We start from the raw sequence: 20,002 nt of genomic DNA on the forward strand, positions 1-20,002 counted from the left end.
TATGTTGCCTGCTTTACACTGAACAACAGACAAATTTAGCAACCAGGCATTGAAAATTGTTGATTATTCTTTTTTTAAATAGGAGTTACTTGAGATGAAAATGTAGGTATGAGAAGTTGAATATTGGACTTTTACTCACCACATGGACATTGTGATGATTCATTAGCATTCATTTATAAGTGATGTGTTGTTTGCAAATGAATCATCTTTATGAACCATCTCTCTTTGACGTGAATGATGGGAGCTCCAGGTTGAGAGCTGGTTTCTTTTTGGAACGATCTTTTCTCCACACTGCTCAGCCCCAGGCACCACGCACATCTGTAAAGCTTTGAAATGTTTCATCGAAGCAGTGAAACATCATTTGAGTTTGGTGTCCAGGATCTGACCGTATCGCTCCTTGCAGATTGTTTCATATGCAGAAATTTGAGGAGCAGTGAGATAATATCTTTAACTCTCTAGTCGGAACCAGCAGGTGGTTAATATGGAAGTGGTGGGGTTGAAGGTAAGAACAGTACTTGTCTGATGACAATAGAGGGAGGGACTGGAAATCTTGAAGCTTAAATAGACCACCAGAGTGGGAGGACACGTCTTTCAGGGGACTGTGAAGAGAAAAGCATTTCATGTGTAAAATCAGTGAAGCTCGAGTTGCCTGCCTGAACTAACTTGGAGGATGTTTTCTACATTGAAGATTTAAAAAAAGAAAATTAAATTAAGAAGATAAAGTTTATAGTTTTGAATATCCTTAAAATGTTGCTGCATCTTAGTTAGCTGTTATTATTGTCAGAAGTGAATAATCAAAAAGTAAGTGGACCCATGTGCAGAATAGAAAAAATAGAAAAACAAAAGGCGAAAACTAAATCTTAATGTTTCAAAGAAATAAAGTCCATTAAAAGTCCAAAATCAAAATCAAAAAGAGAAACAACTATGAGCCAAAAGGGTAAAACTTGTAAGGTAAGATTTAAGATGTAGCAGGAACACAGGTAGATATAAACAAATGAACTGACACAGAGGGGAAGAAACACAGACTGATATAAACCGAGTGTGTATAAACAGACGAAGGGAGAAAGTAAACACTGGGGATAAGAACTACAAAGTAAAACAGGAAACACTTCAGACTGGTCTCAGAAATAAACGAGTACATGGGCAAGGCCAACAGTTTAAACAAGAGATGACACAAAAGGCAATAGTTACAAAATAAGACAGGGAACATTAAAGTGAAGACTAACGAACACACAGGGAAGAGAGAAACACAAAGGTAAAAATGACAAAATAAAACAGGAAGCACTAGAAACTTACGCTTGAAGTTATCGCAGGGACTAAAGCAACATGAGGGATGAATACAAAAGAAAACAGGAAATTAATTCTAAATACTGAAATTAACTAAATACATGAGTTATTTGTCTGATAATGTCAGACTAGCTGCTTTGCATATTTGTGTTTCCTCATGTGATTGGTTCTTAGTTGATCATTGCTGACATGACGTGTCAGATCTGAGGTAATTAATGGGAATTGATGAGGTAAAACAGGCCACATTACTCCGATGAAAACAACTATGAACGATGTTGCACTGAAGATTATCCCCAGACCCTTTTCACAATCAGACAAGCCTACAGGGTTTACATTTATTCAAGCCAAATTCCCCCATTCATACTTTTGCTTGCAATTGTGGAGCTTAAAAGTATTACAATTGATCAAAGGGGAGGATTTTTTTTTTCCCCGCACCTTATTGTTGGAGCCAGAACATAAGCTGGGTCTCATTGTAGGTATACACTCATCCAAGACATGAATATTCAAGCACAGAGTCGAGCTCCAGGGCGAACACACAGATCTTCTTTTTTTTTTTTCTTTCAAATATCAGCAAATACTCGTCTACCTCCACTTCCTGAGTACACACCGCCCCCGTTAACGTCTGACACTAATCTGATGACAAAGCGTGGGATGTTGGTGCTCAAAAGCTTGAGAATGCTTTGGGTTTTAGGTATTTACTCTACTACTCTCTTATGAGCGATTTCTATAATTCTTTTTGTCGCACAAATGCAATCACTCACACACACACAGACACACTAATAAGTCAGTACCTCCATGGCTGCTACACTGCTATTCAGTTTTCTGACATGTCACTGCAGCAATTATTCAACTGCAGACCTCAGGCCATCGATCGGGACACAAAAGGAAATGTTGCCGCCATCAATAACCCTGAAATCCTTTGCAGCAGGCCACCCAGTGCTAGTGAAAAGCTGTTTTTTTTTTTGTCAGAGCTCGGTGCAGAGCTGTAGAAAAAGCAAGAGAGAAAGAAAGAGAAAAACGTGCATACAGAATTCACAGCGAGCAACATCACACAGCGATCAGTGCAACTAAGGTCTGCATGCAGCAGCTTTGATATTTATTCAGTGAGCTGCAAATACACAGGCAGAAAGCAAGAGACAGAGAGGAGTGGTCGGATTATGAGCAAGTTAATTCGATCAAAATGCTCAGAAAGATCCAACAAGTGCTCCCAAGTAAAGGAGAGCCTGGCAGATCTTAGTCAGGCTGTTTACTGTCAGGATGCATGTGTGCTTACAGTATATGTGTGTGTGACTGCACAGCACACTTAATGAACAGAGGTCAATTAGAGTGACAGCACTTTGTGGCATAAGGGTGATGCTTTAAGGGCAGGGGGAACTCAGACTGTAAAGATTTTGACCGTTGAAACAGCTGTACGAGTTTATCTGAATATTTAGGAAGACAGTCCAGACAAGACAGAAGAGAGTTAGACTGGAGCCCTGGCTTAGGTTTGGTGAGGTTTGACTTGGTTTTTAAGCTCATGCATCTCCTCCTTTCAGTGTTTTTGAAAAATATGAGCACTTTTGTTTCTGCAAACAAGGAGGAGCAGTTTCACCAGAGCAGAGGAACAGGGAAGAAAGGGGAGAGGTTGGGCAGATTTCATTCATTTTGTCCCTTTCCCTTAACTTGCAGTACACACACGTCCACACCATGGTCTTCCCTCTACACGGGGCAACCAGAGGCCTGACATTTGAATGCTTCTTGGTGCAGTGAGTTTGAGAGAAAGACAAAAATGACACTTCAATGCACCTGACCCACTGGGCAACAAAAAGCCGTGTCATCAAACACCAATGGTGACATTTACAATCCACACTCACATCTGTTCTGATTCTGACCCATAAAAAATGGAGATGTTGACATATCACTCAACATTTTCCCTGTCTCTTTGGAGAAAATCCAAAGTATTATGGAGGATCTGAAAACAGGCAAAGGAGGGAATTTCTTAACAAGCTTAAACACTTGTTTGTTGGGTTTGCAGAATATTTAAATATCACATTTAATGTTTGTGTCCTTTCTATGTAAGTGTATTGTTGACCCGTCTGAGTAAACAAGCCCGTGCAGCCGTTAGCAACAGTGCCGTGGCATCCTGCCAAGTATGGACATCAGGAGATGAAAGAGTGGAAAGTGTTGTTTGGCACTGCCCAACACCAAGGGCGAACAGAGAATAGAAGCGCGTACATGGCATTTGTTTTTGTATTTTCTTTCCACCTTCGGGCCCTGAATGTTAATATCAGTGCATTTATTATTTTATGCTCTCAGTATGCATCTGCAGTCCGCTCTCGGAAGCAACAACCCATTGCCTTATGTCAACATATTACGCTCATTTTCAGCCCATGCCCTGTGAGGACATTAGTGCAGACAATAAACAAGGTTCAGTTGTCCTTGCTCAGGGCCATGACTGGACCTCACAGGCCACTGTCGACTCAAACAAGCCTTTCACTGACGGACCCCTTGAATGTAATCTAATCTCTCACAGGCATTAATTTCAATGTGCACTACTTATCTCTTTGCTGTAAAAAAAAACCTTACCGTCATGTATGTGTTCTGGAGGGGATTAAGGGATTCCATGTCATTTTGGTCATGACTTAATAAAGGCGGCATCAGTCTGTACATGATGACTGTATATTTGCATTAACACTGGAATGACTGTGTCTTCCTGTGGCTTATGTGAAAGATTTGTTTTACCCTACAGCTAATATGATACGGCATTAATCACATGTAATCCTATAAGGCAGTGGGTGACTGCAAGCAAACCCCACCCACAGGTGCTGCACTGTGTTCATAAATCATCCAGCATGTAGAGTGACATATGGACAGAGATGGAGGATCAGATCAGTACAATGAACAATTTGATTATACTGCTTGACAAAAGAATTTGCTGTTTTCCATGATCCATTTCACTAAAAGATGATGTGCATTGTGGTAAATTCAGTCGATATCTGTGCAGCTGAGTCAGCAGTGTGGTGAGCTACTGCCACCTAGAGGATGATGAGTTTTTTGCGACAATCCAGGAGGGCTTTAAACCTGATCAGAAGAGATCCTTTGAAAATAAGTTGTGATAATTCATGCAACAGTCCTCTCACTGTTTTTCCAGGCTGAGTACTTATCACAGCATTTAATGTGTGGACTTGTAAGTTTTGTATTTTCCAACACTGTTGGTAGTTTTGTTGGGGGACTATACTAACTTACTAAGAGTAGTTTAAAAAAAGTCATTGATAAGTGAAATGTTCCTGCTGTTACAGACAATATGACATAAATGCATCAGAGTGAAATGTTTGGCTGATAATCTAAGGATTTATTTGAATTATTCAAATGACAACATGGGCTGCACGGTGAGGAGCTTCTTGGTTTGAATCTGTGCTGAGTTTACATGTTATCCCGGTGAATGTGTGGGTTTTCTCCTGGTAATCCGGCTTCCTCCAACAGTCCAAAAAAATTGCTGTGAGTGTGGCTGGTTGTCTCTCTCTGAGGTTGTCAAAAAATAAGATTGGCCTATATTAAATACAATCATGTTAAAACATTACTGGGAAATGTATACAAAGGTCTTTTGGTGAGAACAAGTGTGTAGCCATATGCTGATTGGACTTCATCAATAAAAAATATTCAGATGTATGTTAATCTTTAGAAATACAGAAACACATCGATTGGGAAATGTAAGGCCAATTCTGATACTGATGTTTGTTTCATGCCTACTTTGTGTTATGTAAGACTCACACAATGCCAACATTTTTCTGTGATGTAATGTAGTACTATATGTCAGCATTAAATTGATTTGGCACAACAAATAAACATCTGACATCGCTTCATGCCACATTATTCACTGATGTGCCGTTGTTTGTCAACAGGGCCAATATCAGCTGATACTGATGCTGAACTTATTCATCAATGTAACCCTATACATTTTTGAAAGCAATGCATCACTTTTTTGGGGGGGGTCCTGGGGGCTTAGCTTTTCTTAGACACAAGTAGAGGGGCTCCAAGGATAAAAGGTTGGGATCCACTGCTTTACTGCAACATGACAACACTACAACTATTATCCAGCAGGTGTCACTTTTGGACTGATTCACACAATTTGACAAACTGAATGTTTAGATGTATTGTGTGACAAACTAAAATTACCCAAAGCCTGCCAGCCCACCAGCAGAGCTTTTCCAACAATGCCATTAGGTCAAACAATAAACAACTGAACAAAAACGTTCAGTTAGGTGGAAGCTTTATGTTTCTTATGTCCTACTTATTTGACCTGTTGAGTGGACTGGATAGTGGAAATGTCTGCTGTGGCTCGTAAATCATTCAATATTGGGATTACTGTCTTCATGTGAGATGTATATTCTCTAGGATTTTTGCTTTTTTTCCCTTGAGGAGTTTAGCAGTGGCACAAGCAGTTACACTGTAACACTTTCACTGACCCATTTCCAGCATTAGAAATGTGTCATAGTTGCATAACTCGCATTAAATAGCACATCATTCAATAATTATAACACATACTGTGATACGTGGGCGCAGTCATTTACATGCTGCATTATGTGTGTGGGTGTGTGAAGTTGCTGTAAAGGAAACTTATCTCCATGACAACCAGAAGTTTTAGAAGACGTGGGTTTACCCTGACCCTCATCGTCTAACTTAACTGGCCCTTATGGTCCTGTGGAGGTGTGTTTACCCTGAACTGGCAGCTACATGTGGCCTTGTGCTAAAAAGACTCGTATTAATCGATTGAAGAGCCGTGACATTTTTAAACAGTCAAATAATGTACATGATTATATTATAAGAACAAACGAAAAGCATTTTGTTTTAGAAACAGATGAAGTGCACAAGTTGTGATGATTACTTATTTGGCTGGGTCTTCAACAGCAACAACAATAAAAGAAAATTGTGTGAAAATTTCTGAATGAAAATGAGAGTAAAGTATTTTCATCTTTATATGTAATAAGAGCCCGAGCTCTTGATATCTAGATAAATACAAGATTTAAAATTGCATGACTTATGGAATAAACATTAACACATAATAAACATAGCAGAGCCAAAATATATGTCTTATTTTTATTATACTTAAATAAATACAAATAGTAACATAGTGAGCTGGTACCAGCAGTGCAAACTGAAAGATAGTTTAAAAATAATATTTAAAATAGATAAAGATCATATTTGCACCTCATTATGGTGTCCCAAAAAGTTAAAAAAAAAAAGATATGTTGTGCGCACAAGTTTCTTTGAAGGGCAGGGTAGGACTTTAAGGGCTCAGTACCTCTTCACTTATTCTCATTTTTGTTCACTGTGCACAATGTTTCACATTAAACACTGGCAAGGCACCATCTAAACTATAGGATATATAACAAGCAGGAATCCATAAGTACAATTTGTAGACTATGCTCTGTATCAAGCACAAAAATGTATTTTAGAGCACAAAATATATCAGATAATCAGAATCAGAAATACTTTATCAACCCTGTGGGGAAATTTGGTCGTTACAGTAGCTCTCAACACAACATAGAAGTGGGAATTTAATTTATATTTAGCCTAGAATATAGAATAAAATAAAAATATAAACAGAATAAGCAGAAATAAGTACCAAAGTGCAGAGTATATTAAGAAGCAATAAGCTATATGTATGAGCACAGGGTTTGAGTATATGAACAATATTTACAAATACAATGTATACAGTATCCAGCTTGGGTAACTGAGAAAATGTATTGAGCGGTTAACAGACAGATTGTAAAGTTGAGTTAGATGATACTATGGAGACATTTCCAGTGGTCTGAGTGGTGTAATAAGTCCAGGGCCAGACTAAAAGTGTCTGACTCTCAATGGGTGACAGCATGAGCATATATCATGTGTGCTAATGCACAAAGCTTCATTGCTTATTTTCTAATGTCCAAAGCTTAATTTTCAGCTTCGGGAGATAATGTGATATGAAATAATATGCTGAATTATTCTTCACATTAAGAATAAAAACAATAGTTGATTTAATTGGCTTATTTCGCACTGTCCCTAATATTGACCAATAAGAACTGTGAGTGGGCGGGGCTTTAGACTGCCTTTTCCCCCCTCGACGTTTTCCTAGTGGCAGAGGGAGGGGTCTCCGCTGAGCGTGTTGTTGTCTGTTGCTGTCGGGGACAAGCAGAGCTGCCAAGGTCGGTGAAAGTACTGCCCGGACCAACACTTCGCTTCATCTTAAAAAGTACTACCCGCAGAGGCATACAGGTGAGTCTCAAGGTTAAGACAACTTTTATTCGTGTTGAGTGGGCTTCGAGCTGTATTTACTGTACATGGTGTTGTGCCAAATTGTGTATCCCCGGTAAATCAGTGACTGTCAAACGAGTTCACATGGGGAAGAGATGCCGGGGGAGGAAACGCTAAGTTGCTTGCTAACATTAGCCACTTATGAGCGCTCAGATATGTTTTTTTTAAATCACGGCTAAGTGCGATAAGCCTCTCCCTGGTCACTGCCTGTGTCTATTTGGTGTTACAGGATAATTTATTGAGGGACTTCCCTTTTCTGAGTGTGTTTGACAGCGATGCCGCCGGTCGGCTAACAGTCTGGCTAGCAGACGGACTTAGCCTGCAAGTTGCAGCCACGTTACATTTGAGTTTTCTCTTTGCTGGTTTACTGTATGAAGTGTATGTTGGGTTACTTACTGTATACTAGCAGGTGGATGTGATAAAGTACGAGTGCTTACTTTCTAGTGTTCTTATCAGTCAATTTCACCGCCTGTTTAACTATTAGACACGTTTTATTATCATAGTTGGCATCAGTGTTTTCTGCTCTCAGGCTGTCACTGTAAATGCCAAACCACTGCAGCTGTTTCTTTCTCCTCTCAGAATCGGTTTTATTGCCACATTTACACATACATTGAATTTGACTTTGTGTTTTGGTGCAAAACAATGAGCACACGACTAGAGCTAAAACAGTAAGAAGCTATACATCAGCAATGCTCCTGCTGACGGGGCACTTACAGTAAGAAGAATAAGATACAACATAGCCGATAAAAACACAAAAGTTACAATGGAGGATCTGTGCAGTTGTGCGTGTATGTGCATGATTTACAGTGTTAATAACTACCAGTCAGAGTGCAGTGTAAACTGACATTAGCTGCTCATTAGTGACTCTGCTTCATGGGGTGTTATAGAAGAAGTCTATACTTAATGAGATCCTGCCATGACCATTCATTATTGATTTCTTCAGTTCTATATCATGAGTCATTGCAGTGCTGTTCTGGAGCTAGTGGCACCTATCCAAATGCAATTATGTGGTGATGGGGTAGGGTGCTGTAAAGTGAGGTGTAGGGTTGGTTTTGATTATTTGAGAAACAAGTCATGACTAAGGATTTTGTAGAACTCAGTCTTGCTTGGTTTGCTCTCTGAAATACACCAAAGACTGGATGGTGCTTTAAAAAGCCAATGTACGGGGTGTCAGGACTCATTCGTCACATACTGTTTTTTTATCAACTTTACAGTTTAAATCAGCTTAAGAAACCTACTTTTACAGTTTCTCTTTGTGCGTCTCTCTATGGCACTGAAAAGGCGCTTTTTTTGTGAAGACATACAGCAACAGCTGCACTTCTCTACCACAGTGTGTGCGTGCTCCTGTGTGCCTGTGTGTGTTTTGTTTCAGCTGGTATGCCAGGCAGTAATTGCAGCATTAATGGAATGCATGTTGAATTGTTCGACTGAAACATGTGGGACAATGGCTGTTGTGGCTGAACCTGATCTCTCTAGGAAGAAGTTGAAATGCTTTGCATGTTCTTTGCATGGCCTCCGGTGGCTGTGTGCGCCTCTGTCTTCACTTTTACTCACTGTGGACAAGTAAGAGCATGCCGGGCTTTATATAGTCCCCGGAGGAAGATGTAGTCATTACTATGATGAGCACAATACAAGAAGAATCACTCCATGATGAATCAGTTAGCAACCACTTTGGAGAAGTATCGGACTTCTGCTTTTAAATATCTGTCCTGCATAATGCACATTAAATTGTTGAGAAAGTGATGAAAACATGTAGCTTAAGCGCAATATTGAAGTGACTAGACGTCTACAAAATCTTTTTCTCCACCAGTTAATGTAAACTAAGGAATATTACTTTAGTCCCAGATAATGCAGTTCTTTGATTTGAGGTGCTTGTGAACGATGTAAAGGTTTCAGATGCAGTGTTGATGCAATGCAATTGGGGGAACACTGCAAAGAGGAAGACATATCAGACTTTACAAATATATTTTGGCAGAGTCTGAAGGCAGCATGTGTAGCTGAACTCTGCCTGACCATCACTTTAACAAAACTGTAGCTCTTGGATTCGAGGTTGCAGTTTTTGTTTTCTCACCGCTCAGTGTTTGTGTCTGAGACAGAAAAACAGGATATGGCATCACCCACCCTCTCTATCTGCAGCCTTTTCTTACATTGTGGTTTTTAACCTGTTGTCATACTTAAGGTACAGAGCCAAGTCATTTTGTTCACTACTTAAGTTTAATCTTATTTAGCACTGCCATTTCAAACACAATAAGAAAAGCTTGCATAAATAATTCCATCTATTGAAAAGTAGGTTGGCTATGATTTAGCTTTGAATTTTTAATATAGAAATGAAGTTTTACTGCTGCAACTCTCAAACCATCTGAACAGGATCAACATATAAACTGATGTAAAACTAAAGCCGGGGGTTGAAATCACATCTTATTCAATATTCATCAAAAAGTAATTTGTCACCATATACAGCTGAGTCGGAGAGCATCTTGTTGATGAAGAAACCAGATGGTTTATTGGAATATAATGGATTGCTATGAACTAAAGCTGTCTATCACACAGTTCTGAGGCTGTATTTTCATCTTTTTGAATTATAGACAATTAGAGCATTAAACGCTGAATAAGGCCGTTTTATTTTATAGACCAGTGTCTCAGCGATTCCAACGGTAATTGTTGTGGCACAGGACATTGGGAACTGAGCAGAGCTGTCGCTTACCTTGCTCAGTTTTTAGGATTCTATCAATGTTCATCATCCACAAGGTTATAACCCAGAGAGAAGTTATACCTCTGGGAACACCCTGTGGTCAAAACAAACAAACAACATGTAAGAAATCAGTGTTTCTTTTAGGTTTCTCAAGGCTGCAAGCGTAGCTGATACTAACTTTAACCACATTTACCTCACTTAACTTTCTTTGACTAAAAGTCTTTATGTAGTTTAATTTTTAATTTAAAGCAACCAAGTTATTAAAGAGTAACTTAGTGTGACTTGCCCAGTCAGAAAGTTGTCAATTTTTTTATAATTTATAGTCCAGCATACAAGCTTGATTTCAAACTGACAGATCGGCTGTTTTGTGTCTGCTGTGTGATCGGCAGAATGATTCATCCGTATATAATGTAGGACTGTCCTAAATCTTATTATATTCATTGTTTCCCACAGGAAATTCACCTGTTGAGGTAAGAGCTGGCTTATTTAGAAGGTGCTTTTAAAAATCTGAGTACAGTTGACAGTAATATAAAAAGCTGTGTCATTTTGAAAACATTTTTTTTTTTTTACCAAACCAATGATTTTTGTCACCTGTAACCACAAGCTGATATCTGTATGACACAGACACGTTGAGATGAAACAGATAAGTCATATTTTATAGATCACGTGCAGAACCGTGGGAGTCTGACCCAAACGGAGCATCCTGGATGATTAGAATCATTTCTTTTGTTTTTCTACAAAGGTAGTTAAGGCGCAGGGCGCGTGTTGTCAAGGCGGCCACCTTTACTATAAAACACTGTGTGAAACACTGATATTATAATCAAAATCAAACCTTTACCAAAACTACACAGCAGCATATGCAACACTTCACTGTGAGTTGATCTCATGTTTTAATATTCTAAGATTTACCTTATTAACCGGTCACCCTGTTTGTAAGCATCAGGCATTGATGCTACCTTGAGATGTGGGAATTACGATTCATTTATTTTCTTTTTTTGTTTATTAGATTACTGCTATAAATCTAAAGTTGCTTTTGTTACACTAAACGAGAAATCACAGAGTATTTCCTTCCAGCAGTGGATTCTGCACATATGCCAAGTCTAATATTTGATGTTGGTTTTAGCTGAACATGCAGCAGGAAATGTTCTTCTGTTATCCTTTCACTGATGGTGCCAGCTGAGGTTAGACTGTAGCACTCATCCACTGTCTCTGACACATTCAATCAAATTATTATTCATGTATGTCAAAATCTGGCATCAACACATTTAAAAAAAAATAAAAACGTAAATATCCATTATTTTATTAAAAAGGACCAAACTAAAATCTGAGTTCTTCCGCTTCAGGCTCTTAGTGTTCGGCTCTCGTCCTGTTGTCGACCACTAATCATCCAGTACACCATGGACCACCGGTCACCGCTGACTCAGCCAATGCTGCCATCTGGGCTGGAACAGAAAGCACAACAGACTTCTCACTGGCTCTACAGTCTCTGATGCTCAGCTAACAGATTGTGTGGGTGTGCGTATATGTGTGTGACAGTGAAGAAAAGAGAGAATAAAGTTTAAACAGAAACTTGAAGTCACCAGATCTACCATTCTGAAAAGTGTAGAGAACTTAGAGTACTATATTCTTAATGTTTCACAAATCTAATGGTTTGGATCGGATCACAGATTTTTGTCACAGATGGAATCGTTTTCTGGATTGGACAAAAAGAGGAAAAAATATATTTCTAATATCACTTTTCTACTCCTCAGCTAGCCATGACTCAAACTGCATTTTAACAGTATCAGCATCAAAATGAATTTCCTCACATCTTGATAATGTATTGCTTCCTCATTTTTCTTCACTATACACATATCTACATTTATAAATTATACACGCAGTAAAGGTAAACCTGAACCTGAACAGGGAGCGTGCATTTAGGACTGTATCTTCAGCTTTTAAAACCGAGTGGAGCGCTCTGTAATGGAGATTGTTTAGCTATGTTTACAGATGCAGAACAGGCTGCAGGATAACGTTCCTTATGACAACTATTGTTGTCACACGCAACCACCTGCTGACTGACCAGTATGATTCATTTTCCATAGATCCCTGGATCATATGCGGCGCGAACAGATGATCCGAACGGATCAACTGTGATCTGTTGCAGCACTACTATATTCACATTAAATGATCATGTAATATTGTACCAACATATCAAGATGTTTAACTTAACTCAGAAGGCTCGTCCATGAAGACACAACATTTAAGATTTGTAGGACCTTTGCTTGGATAAGATAAAGAAACAATGCTTTAGTTAAGCCACATTTTTATTATTTTATTATTCAAATTGTGTATTTATTTTTAAAGTATTATTTTTTATTTGAATATCCTGGTGAAACTTATCAAGCTTATCCATGTTAATTTAAAGCAAAAGCCTCTTGTTTCCATTCCTCTACCTTACATCTTTAAAAAGTCAATACTTAGTGGATTATCAGAAGCAATCTATCTCTCGAACTTATGGACTGTAGCAGAGTTGCACCATTACTCAAGTGAAAAATCATTAAGATAAGACTTACCATGAAGCAGCTATTGTAAGCAATTCATTATTAAGGATTTAACATAATTTTCCACATGTCATAGTGAGACAAGCAGGAGAGTAAAAGATCTAATGAACACTGCTTTAGTTCCAGAGTCTTGTATTTAGCATGCTGACTCACTGTCACACTGCCGTGTCTTATTCAGACGCTTGAATAATATCCTAGAGGCAGATCTAAAGTTGACACCTGTGCTTTTCCGACAAGTCAAAGTCTAAATGAGCCTTCAACTCATGGTAATACAATGAAGCATAATTGTGTACCTACTTACACAAGAAGCCTTTTCAGTCTTAACAATTCAGGAAAGCAGGATTAATAAATCTCAGCTGTTAGAACAGCTTATCTCTTAACAGCTTAATTTGTTTTAACACTTAAGCCTCCAGCATTCAATGTTCACTGGGAAGAATGTCTAGCAGACAAATTTCTACAATATTTCTATTCATTGTTTGCTTTCCTCAATCCCCTCCTGTTTTTATTCCTCTCAGGAAATTAGTTTTTCTCTGCGCAGTGAACTATGGCTGTGTCCCAGTAAAACATCATGCGAATCAAACTGTGCTCTCCAAGTTCCTGTTTTACCCCAAACTACCCGTGTGCCTGTCTCTTTATCTGTCTGTCTGAGAGAATGAACCACACACTGCTTTATGACCCCGCACACTTCCCGCTCACGTTTCACTTTTTACCCTCACATCCTGTCAGAGGGACGACGGCTCAGTCTGTTTGCTTCCCTGCGGTAGTGTAGCATGAAGTCCTTCAACTTTCAAAACACAGATACCAACTTAAAATGTTATTTTTTTGTGTTGAGATATACTTACCTCCCTCTTTTCCTTCTTGTTTGGTCTGGGTTTTTTAATTGTGTATTTACAATTCAAACTTTTAATGAAAGTTTAATGCTACATGCTGTTATATAAGTCACCTGTTGTTTGTATAGTTAGAGTGGTGTCATAAAAAAGGTGATTTAAAATGCTCACCATCTGTCCTGTCAGTTTTGTGCAAACTCATTTCATCTAGAGGCTTCTTTGCTTTGGCACTTAATTTATGCCCAAAGCATCGTCTTTTCTAGGCCACTGGAAACTGGAAAGACTTGGAAAACCTGTTAGAGTAAAAAGATGTTATGAAAGTACAAGATTAAAGAGTTAATTTGATTTGTATTTAACCTTTATTTAACCAGGTTATTATCCCATTGAGATCAAGATCTCTTTCACAAGCGTGACCTGGCCAAGAGGGCAGCAGCACATGTCATAATAAACATTACATTAATCAGACTGATTAATTCTCATCTTCTACGGTCTGATTTGTTTCATGTTCCTTTCTGATAGATAGATAGATACATTGATAAACTTTATTGCCTGTCCCAAAAGTGACAGAAATCCTCCTTTGACAAGCCTCAATCATTACATTTAAAAACACAAGTTTTTAACACAAAGTACAGACATTAAAAGAGGACTGTTAAAAACGACAGCTGCTAAAAAGTGTCTCTTTGATTTTCTTCAGGTTGGGAATGAAGGATTTTTTGTAGATATTTTTCTGGGCATTAATGCTACACTGGCACTGTTACTTGGCAATCTTTCCAATGCTTTTTTTTTCCTTTCCACAATTCATTGCTAATTGACAATGGCTTCTTACATACTCTGTTAAAAACACTTTCTGAAGCAAAATAGCCTGCAAGATTAGATCAGATTTTTTTATTTTTAAAGCTGATTAAGTTGAATGTAAAAAGGCGTAGTGATACGGTATAAATCTGATAGTACAGGGAATGCATAAAGCATTATAATACTTCAGTGAAATAACTGTGTGCTGCTACACCACCACCTGTTTTTCTGCATTTTCACAGCTGGCAGAAGGATCTTGGCCTCAGCCTAACTGCATTTTGCACTTCAGCGGCACACTCACTGATCCTGACAGGTGCAGGAATCCAGATATATACAGCTGTTAATTGTTGTTGACAACCTAATGGTCTGCCAGAGCAGGAATACATAGATGTGACAGTCATCACAATCATGTCAGGAGGGTTCATCAGCACTGGACACAATGGAGTTACCAGAAAACAACAGCGTTTTGGACAGAGCAGAGCACTGAATGTGTTTGTGTGTGTGGGTCGGCAGGCTGCAGAGTAATAGCTTAAACTCTGACCCTGATATCTTGGGATTGTGATGGTTTATGCTCATTTCAAGTTTTGGATTTTTTGTTATTTGTTGGTCCAGAGGCTGTTTCAAGAAAAGTAGATATTCATTTTTGTTTGGAACGTGTCAGGGTCCTACCAGATGTATAATTGCTTCAATGCATGATTATTTAATCATCAGGGCTGTTAATGAAAATGTAGTTCCTAAAACTTTTCACGTCTCTATTAAGGCAGCAGATAATGGACATTAAAGCGCTGTGATTGCTGCTAGAGTTCCTTCTCTCTCACATTGGGTTCTGCCTTCTGTATCTGTGACTGTGTGTGTTATGATCAAGTCTCTGCGTACGAGGCAGCCACACAGTTTCCATGGCATGCAGACTCAGAGTTACTGTGTGAAGACAGTGTAAGGAGGGAATAACATTGGCCTAGATATGTTGCATGACTAACTAAGCGAGTGCACTTGAGCTTGTCCTCAGTCAAGCCTGGAGACTTGTCTGATGACAGAGACCTGGTCTGGAAAGGTCAAATATCCTCTTCTAGACCTTTATGCAGTGATTAGAACTGATCCTTCAGTATGGAGCGAGCCTGCACGGAAAGCCATAAATAGGTTTGTTTTTATAAGGAACACCCCTGTGCCCCAAATGTCTTGGTATAGCCTGCCTTTTTGCAGAAATTACCCAGGGACCATTTCTCTGAGCTGTGAACAATGTCATGTAGGAGACTGCCACTTGGCACGGATAAAAACATATTTTGATAGTTAGTGAGGTTGGATTTAGTTACCCTAGACAATGTGTCCTTTACGGTTCAAACAAAGTATAGATATATTTTAGAATCCTGATGTTTAGTGATACAGTACTTTGAATAACAAAGGTTTACATGCAAACATCCATGGAGGTGTTTAATATGTGCTTTTTAACCCTGAGCTGTAGGAGTGCAGCATTCAAGCTTCAACAATTTTTCTCTTCTGCCCCGACATGATAACTTCAGCTGAGCCAAAGAGGAAGAAGGTTAATATCATTGTGGAGAGTGTAAATAATGGACGAGCCCACAGTGATGTGAGCTTCCAGCTATACATTATGGCTTTTGCCATGTTGGTTTTCTGGAACCACAAGTGACCATGACTGTAAAAGAGAGTGATGCTCATTGAGTGTATAAAAAGATGGACAACATGACAGCTCCTCAACAGGCAAGCCAATACATCAGGTGCTCTCTCTACTAACTGGCTGCAGTATTGGTTATAAATCCCGCCTCCTGCATGTTAACAGGCTGAACATGGATATAAAATATCAAGTCAATATCAATTCCAATTCATTTTTGGATTCTGTCATTATAGTTAGTTCTTATCGTGCTGATTTATGTCCAAATTAAGATTTACAGGTTGTCCATGTCTGCACTAGCTTTATTTATCAGGCCCAGAGATTACTGCTTGGTTTCCAGCCTTTCTGCTAAACTAAGCTAACTAGCTGCAGCTTTATAACAGACAGATTTGAGTAATTCGACCTTCTTATCCAGCTCTGAGTGACAAAGCCAATAAGCTTGTGTCTCAAATTGTCAAACTTCCTTCAGCTTCAACAAAAAGTAACTAAAGGCATGGGATTTTTTTATTTGACCAATTTGAGGAAATGTTGCAAATTGTCTCATTTTCAGCCTTGTAAAATATAAATAAATCTTACATATTATCAAGTCACTGAACACAATACCCTTAAGTTCACTTTAAACGTCTGAAAACTTTAAAGCAGAGTTGGTGTCTGCAATCAAGATCATTAAATGTAAGGGAACCACTGACAGCTGCTCATCAGTCTTAGTGTATCAGTTCAGATTGTCTTATTGCCAGGATCAACATAACTTCTGTGAGCCAGGCTTGGGTGCCTCCGCCCAGCAGACTTGGTAGCTGAGCAGATCGTTTAATGCTCTCACGCACACACTTGGTAACATTAGTTTCACATAAGAGTCAGTCACACACAGAAATGCTTCCTTTTGTATCTGCAGAACTGCTGCCATGAAGGGGTTGAAAGAAACAGAAGTGGCATTGAGCAGAGATGTAGGAGGAATTTCTACGCCTGGAGTCCCACTCTGTGCAGCAGTAGCTGCTAGTAGCAGCCAGCCACTCTGCCTCCTCCTCTCCAAATACCAAACGCCCTCCTTTACTTTCCTACTTGCGTTTTGCTTTGATTTCTTTTCCTCCTTCCATTGTTCTCTTCATGCACTCTTATGTGCCTTGGCAGTCCGTCTCTCTCTATCCTACTTTCTGTGTCAGAGCCTCCCAGTTGTTTACTACGTTCACAGACCCCCTCCTTCTCCTCAGCTCTGAGAAACTGTGAGTACTTGTCCCTGTTGCTGTTATCAGTGTCCCTCTCTCTCTCTCTCCATCAGAGGCCAGATGTGGAGGAGGGATAGTGGCATGTTTGTAATGAGCAAGTGTAAAATTAGGCAGCAGGCCCAGCTGAGTGAACCACAGGGCCAGCTGCTGAACAGAGCCAAGTGCTGAGACTAGTCTCAGTATTGTGCTTCAACGTGTGTGTGTGTGTGTGTGTGTGTGTGTGTGTGTGTGTGTGTGTGTGTGTGTGTGTGTGTGTGTGTGTGTGTGTGTGTGTGTGTGTGTGTGTGTGTGTGTGTGTGTGTGTGTGTGTGTGTGTGTGTGTGTGTGTGTGTGTGTGTGTGTGTGTGTGTGTGTGTGTGTGTGTGTGTGTGTGTGTGTGTGTGTGTGTGTGTGTGTGTGTGTGTGTGTGTGTGTGTGTGTGTGTGTGTGTGTGTGTGTGTGTGTGTGTGTGTGATGTACGGTATCTGAGTGGGAGCAACACGAGTACTTAAGAATGAACTGTGCTTGATGTACAAGCCCTGACTGCTAAAGAGTTCTTCAGTGTGTGCAGAGCGTTGTGAGCACAGTTGGTGGACCAAAACAGTAGAATACTCTGCTGGTGTTGAGAGTAGACTTGTTAGTGGAAGGATTAAGATTGTGAACGGTACAGCAGAGTGAAGCAAGGCAGCCATTGTGGTGGTGCTGGGCAGGTTTCCCCTTCTTCACCCAGCCCACCCTTTCCCCTGCTGCCTCTCAGCGGCACCCCGCTCCCCCCGGCCTGTGTCCATATTAGGGCAAAACTCAGCCAACCTCCCCTCAAGCTGAGCTCAGTCTCCCCCCCCGCCCCAACAACGCCCTGCTGTCACATTTGCTCCAGCGAAGGGAGCCTAAGGGAGACGGAGCTCCCCTAACCCAATTTGAAGGCTTGTTTTTGTGGCCAGTCAAAACAGCGCAAGCATTTTAAAAATGGATGCAGAGCGCCAAGGATAATCGGTTGTTGTTTTTTTAAGTACCAGGCTGGTGTTTTTATTATTACTTTAGGACCTGTATTGATTGGCTTTACTTTAGCAGCACTTGACCATAATATGCCTCTTTGTGACCCTTGTTTCTCCTACTTGTCTTTTACTTTCTGTGCACTCTTAGTTTGAGTAGCCCATTGATAATAAAACATTAATGGCGCCACTTTTGTTACGATATACTAAGTCTGCTATTAATGTTATTAATGTACATTTTTATGACAGTCGTTCTACTGAATACACCATTTTATGCTCAATAGTTTGCCATTATGTTTCCTCTGTGATTTTTTTCACCAGTGCTTTAGGATACATAACTTTTAGAGCAGAACAGAAGCAACATTGACCAGCTACTGAGGAAGTGTGTATGCACAGATAATACCAGGCCTTTATGCTGATTTTTCAGGCATGAGTTCCTACCAATAGGAACAAGAATCAGTTTGTACTACACGTATGATGTTATGGTCCTGTCAAGGTACAGTGTGTAACACTGGTAGACACACTAGCTAAACAATTGGTTTTTAACTGCCTGTCATTTTCCTAGAGATTCCTAAACAGAAGTTATTTTGGGTCTTTGGTGTTGACTTTGGTTTCCTTTGGTTTATACAAAGTCTCTTTCAGAGGAAATACATTGACTTAGCTGACATAGGAACTACTGGGTTAGTACTCAGGCATAATAGACCCAGAACAGTGTCACTTCTTCTATTCTAATATACCATCAAATCACACATGAACACACAGCAGGTTTGGTTACACACTGGCCAAGCTACTGGTTGAGTGTTTACACTTTAAAATAATGTGACTTTTATTATTATTTGAGCATTCATAAATCAAGCTAAGTACAAATGTGAAAACAACAAAAAAGCTGAGGTCAGCTTTTAACACATTCTCAAACTTTGGAGCCACAGGAACATTTTGAAAAAGATTTTACTAAATGGAAGGAAACTAACCAAAATTCTTATTGTTCAAATAAAGTATCAAAGCACTCAAACATTATGTTAAACCAAATAGAACCAATTGCACTGTGTAAGTATATCATCGTAAGAATATTGTGACTGCTAAATCATCATTGTGCACCTGCAATACTCCTGTGACTATCAGTGATTTGAGGTTTTCATTATGGTGAGTCCTCTGGAGCCCCAGGTGGTGATTTGAGTGAGTCCATGGAAATCAAATTGGGCCCATAATATCACTTTTTGTTCCTTGAGAATTTTAATGAATGTGTAATTGCACAATGACAGTGATCTCATGTGAAGAATCTTCCTCAGGCTGGAACGTGTGTGCTCTGCACTCTGAGTTCCAGTGTAATATTTTAGACTAAATTATACCCTGGAAATAATCATCAAACTGAGAAGATTCTGTGTGTTCCAAGCTTTGCAGTTTGAAATATGTGAACCATGTTAAGGAAATGAGAGTGTTAATTCCTGTAACGCTGACCTTTCAAGGGACTTTTGTTTGTCTAGTCTGTAGATTCCTAAATCTTCACCTAAGTAAGAAAAAGCAAACCAAAGCCAAATTCCTTGAAGCGCAAATCAGGTTCAGCTGGCTTTAAGTTTTCTGGGCTAGACAGAAATAGAAGCAGCATTTCCTGATGCTTTTTAAATAATTGTTTTTTCACAGCACCATGTTTATATGGAAAACATTGGTTTTGGCCAAAAGTAGTACAATGTAGTTAACAGGACATTATTCACTAGAATAATAGAGTTCTAATGTGATTGCATTTAAACATGAAGAAGTGAAGCT

The 20,002-nt window shown here is 39.4% G+C and overlaps 1 protein-coding gene and 1 long non-coding RNA gene across 5 annotated transcripts in view; one reads left to right on the top strand and one right to left on the bottom strand.

Moving 5' to 3' along the window:
* Positions 1-7,380: 7,380 nt before the first annotated feature.
* The window catches only part of fam49a (family with sequence similarity 49 member A), a 37,277-nt gene continuing 24,655 nt past the window's right edge, over positions 7,381-20,002 (top strand). For 3 of the 4 annotated variants that reach the window (XM_065963720.1, XM_020631503.3, XM_020631502.3), the window contains exon 1: positions 7,381-7,524. The gene's annotated coding sequence lies outside the window, so the exon portion shown is untranslated. The remainder of the gene's footprint in view (positions 7,525-20,002) is intronic. The other variant, XM_065963721.1, reaches the window with a different exon arrangement.
* LOC136182791 (uncharacterized) lies at positions 11,540-12,968 on the bottom strand. The gene is made up of 2 exons (XR_010668806.1): positions 12,811-12,968; positions 11,540-11,697 (listed from the first exon to the last, which is right to left on the bottom strand). It is a non-coding gene; the product is annotated as an uncharacterized lncRNA (long non-coding RNA).

Source organism: Labrus bergylta, chromosome 15, assembly GCF_963930695.1.
Source record: "Labrus bergylta chromosome 15, fLabBer1.1, whole genome shotgun sequence".
In the NCBI taxonomy this organism is placed as follows: domain Eukaryota; kingdom Metazoa; phylum Chordata; class Actinopteri; order Labriformes; family Labridae; genus Labrus; species Labrus bergylta.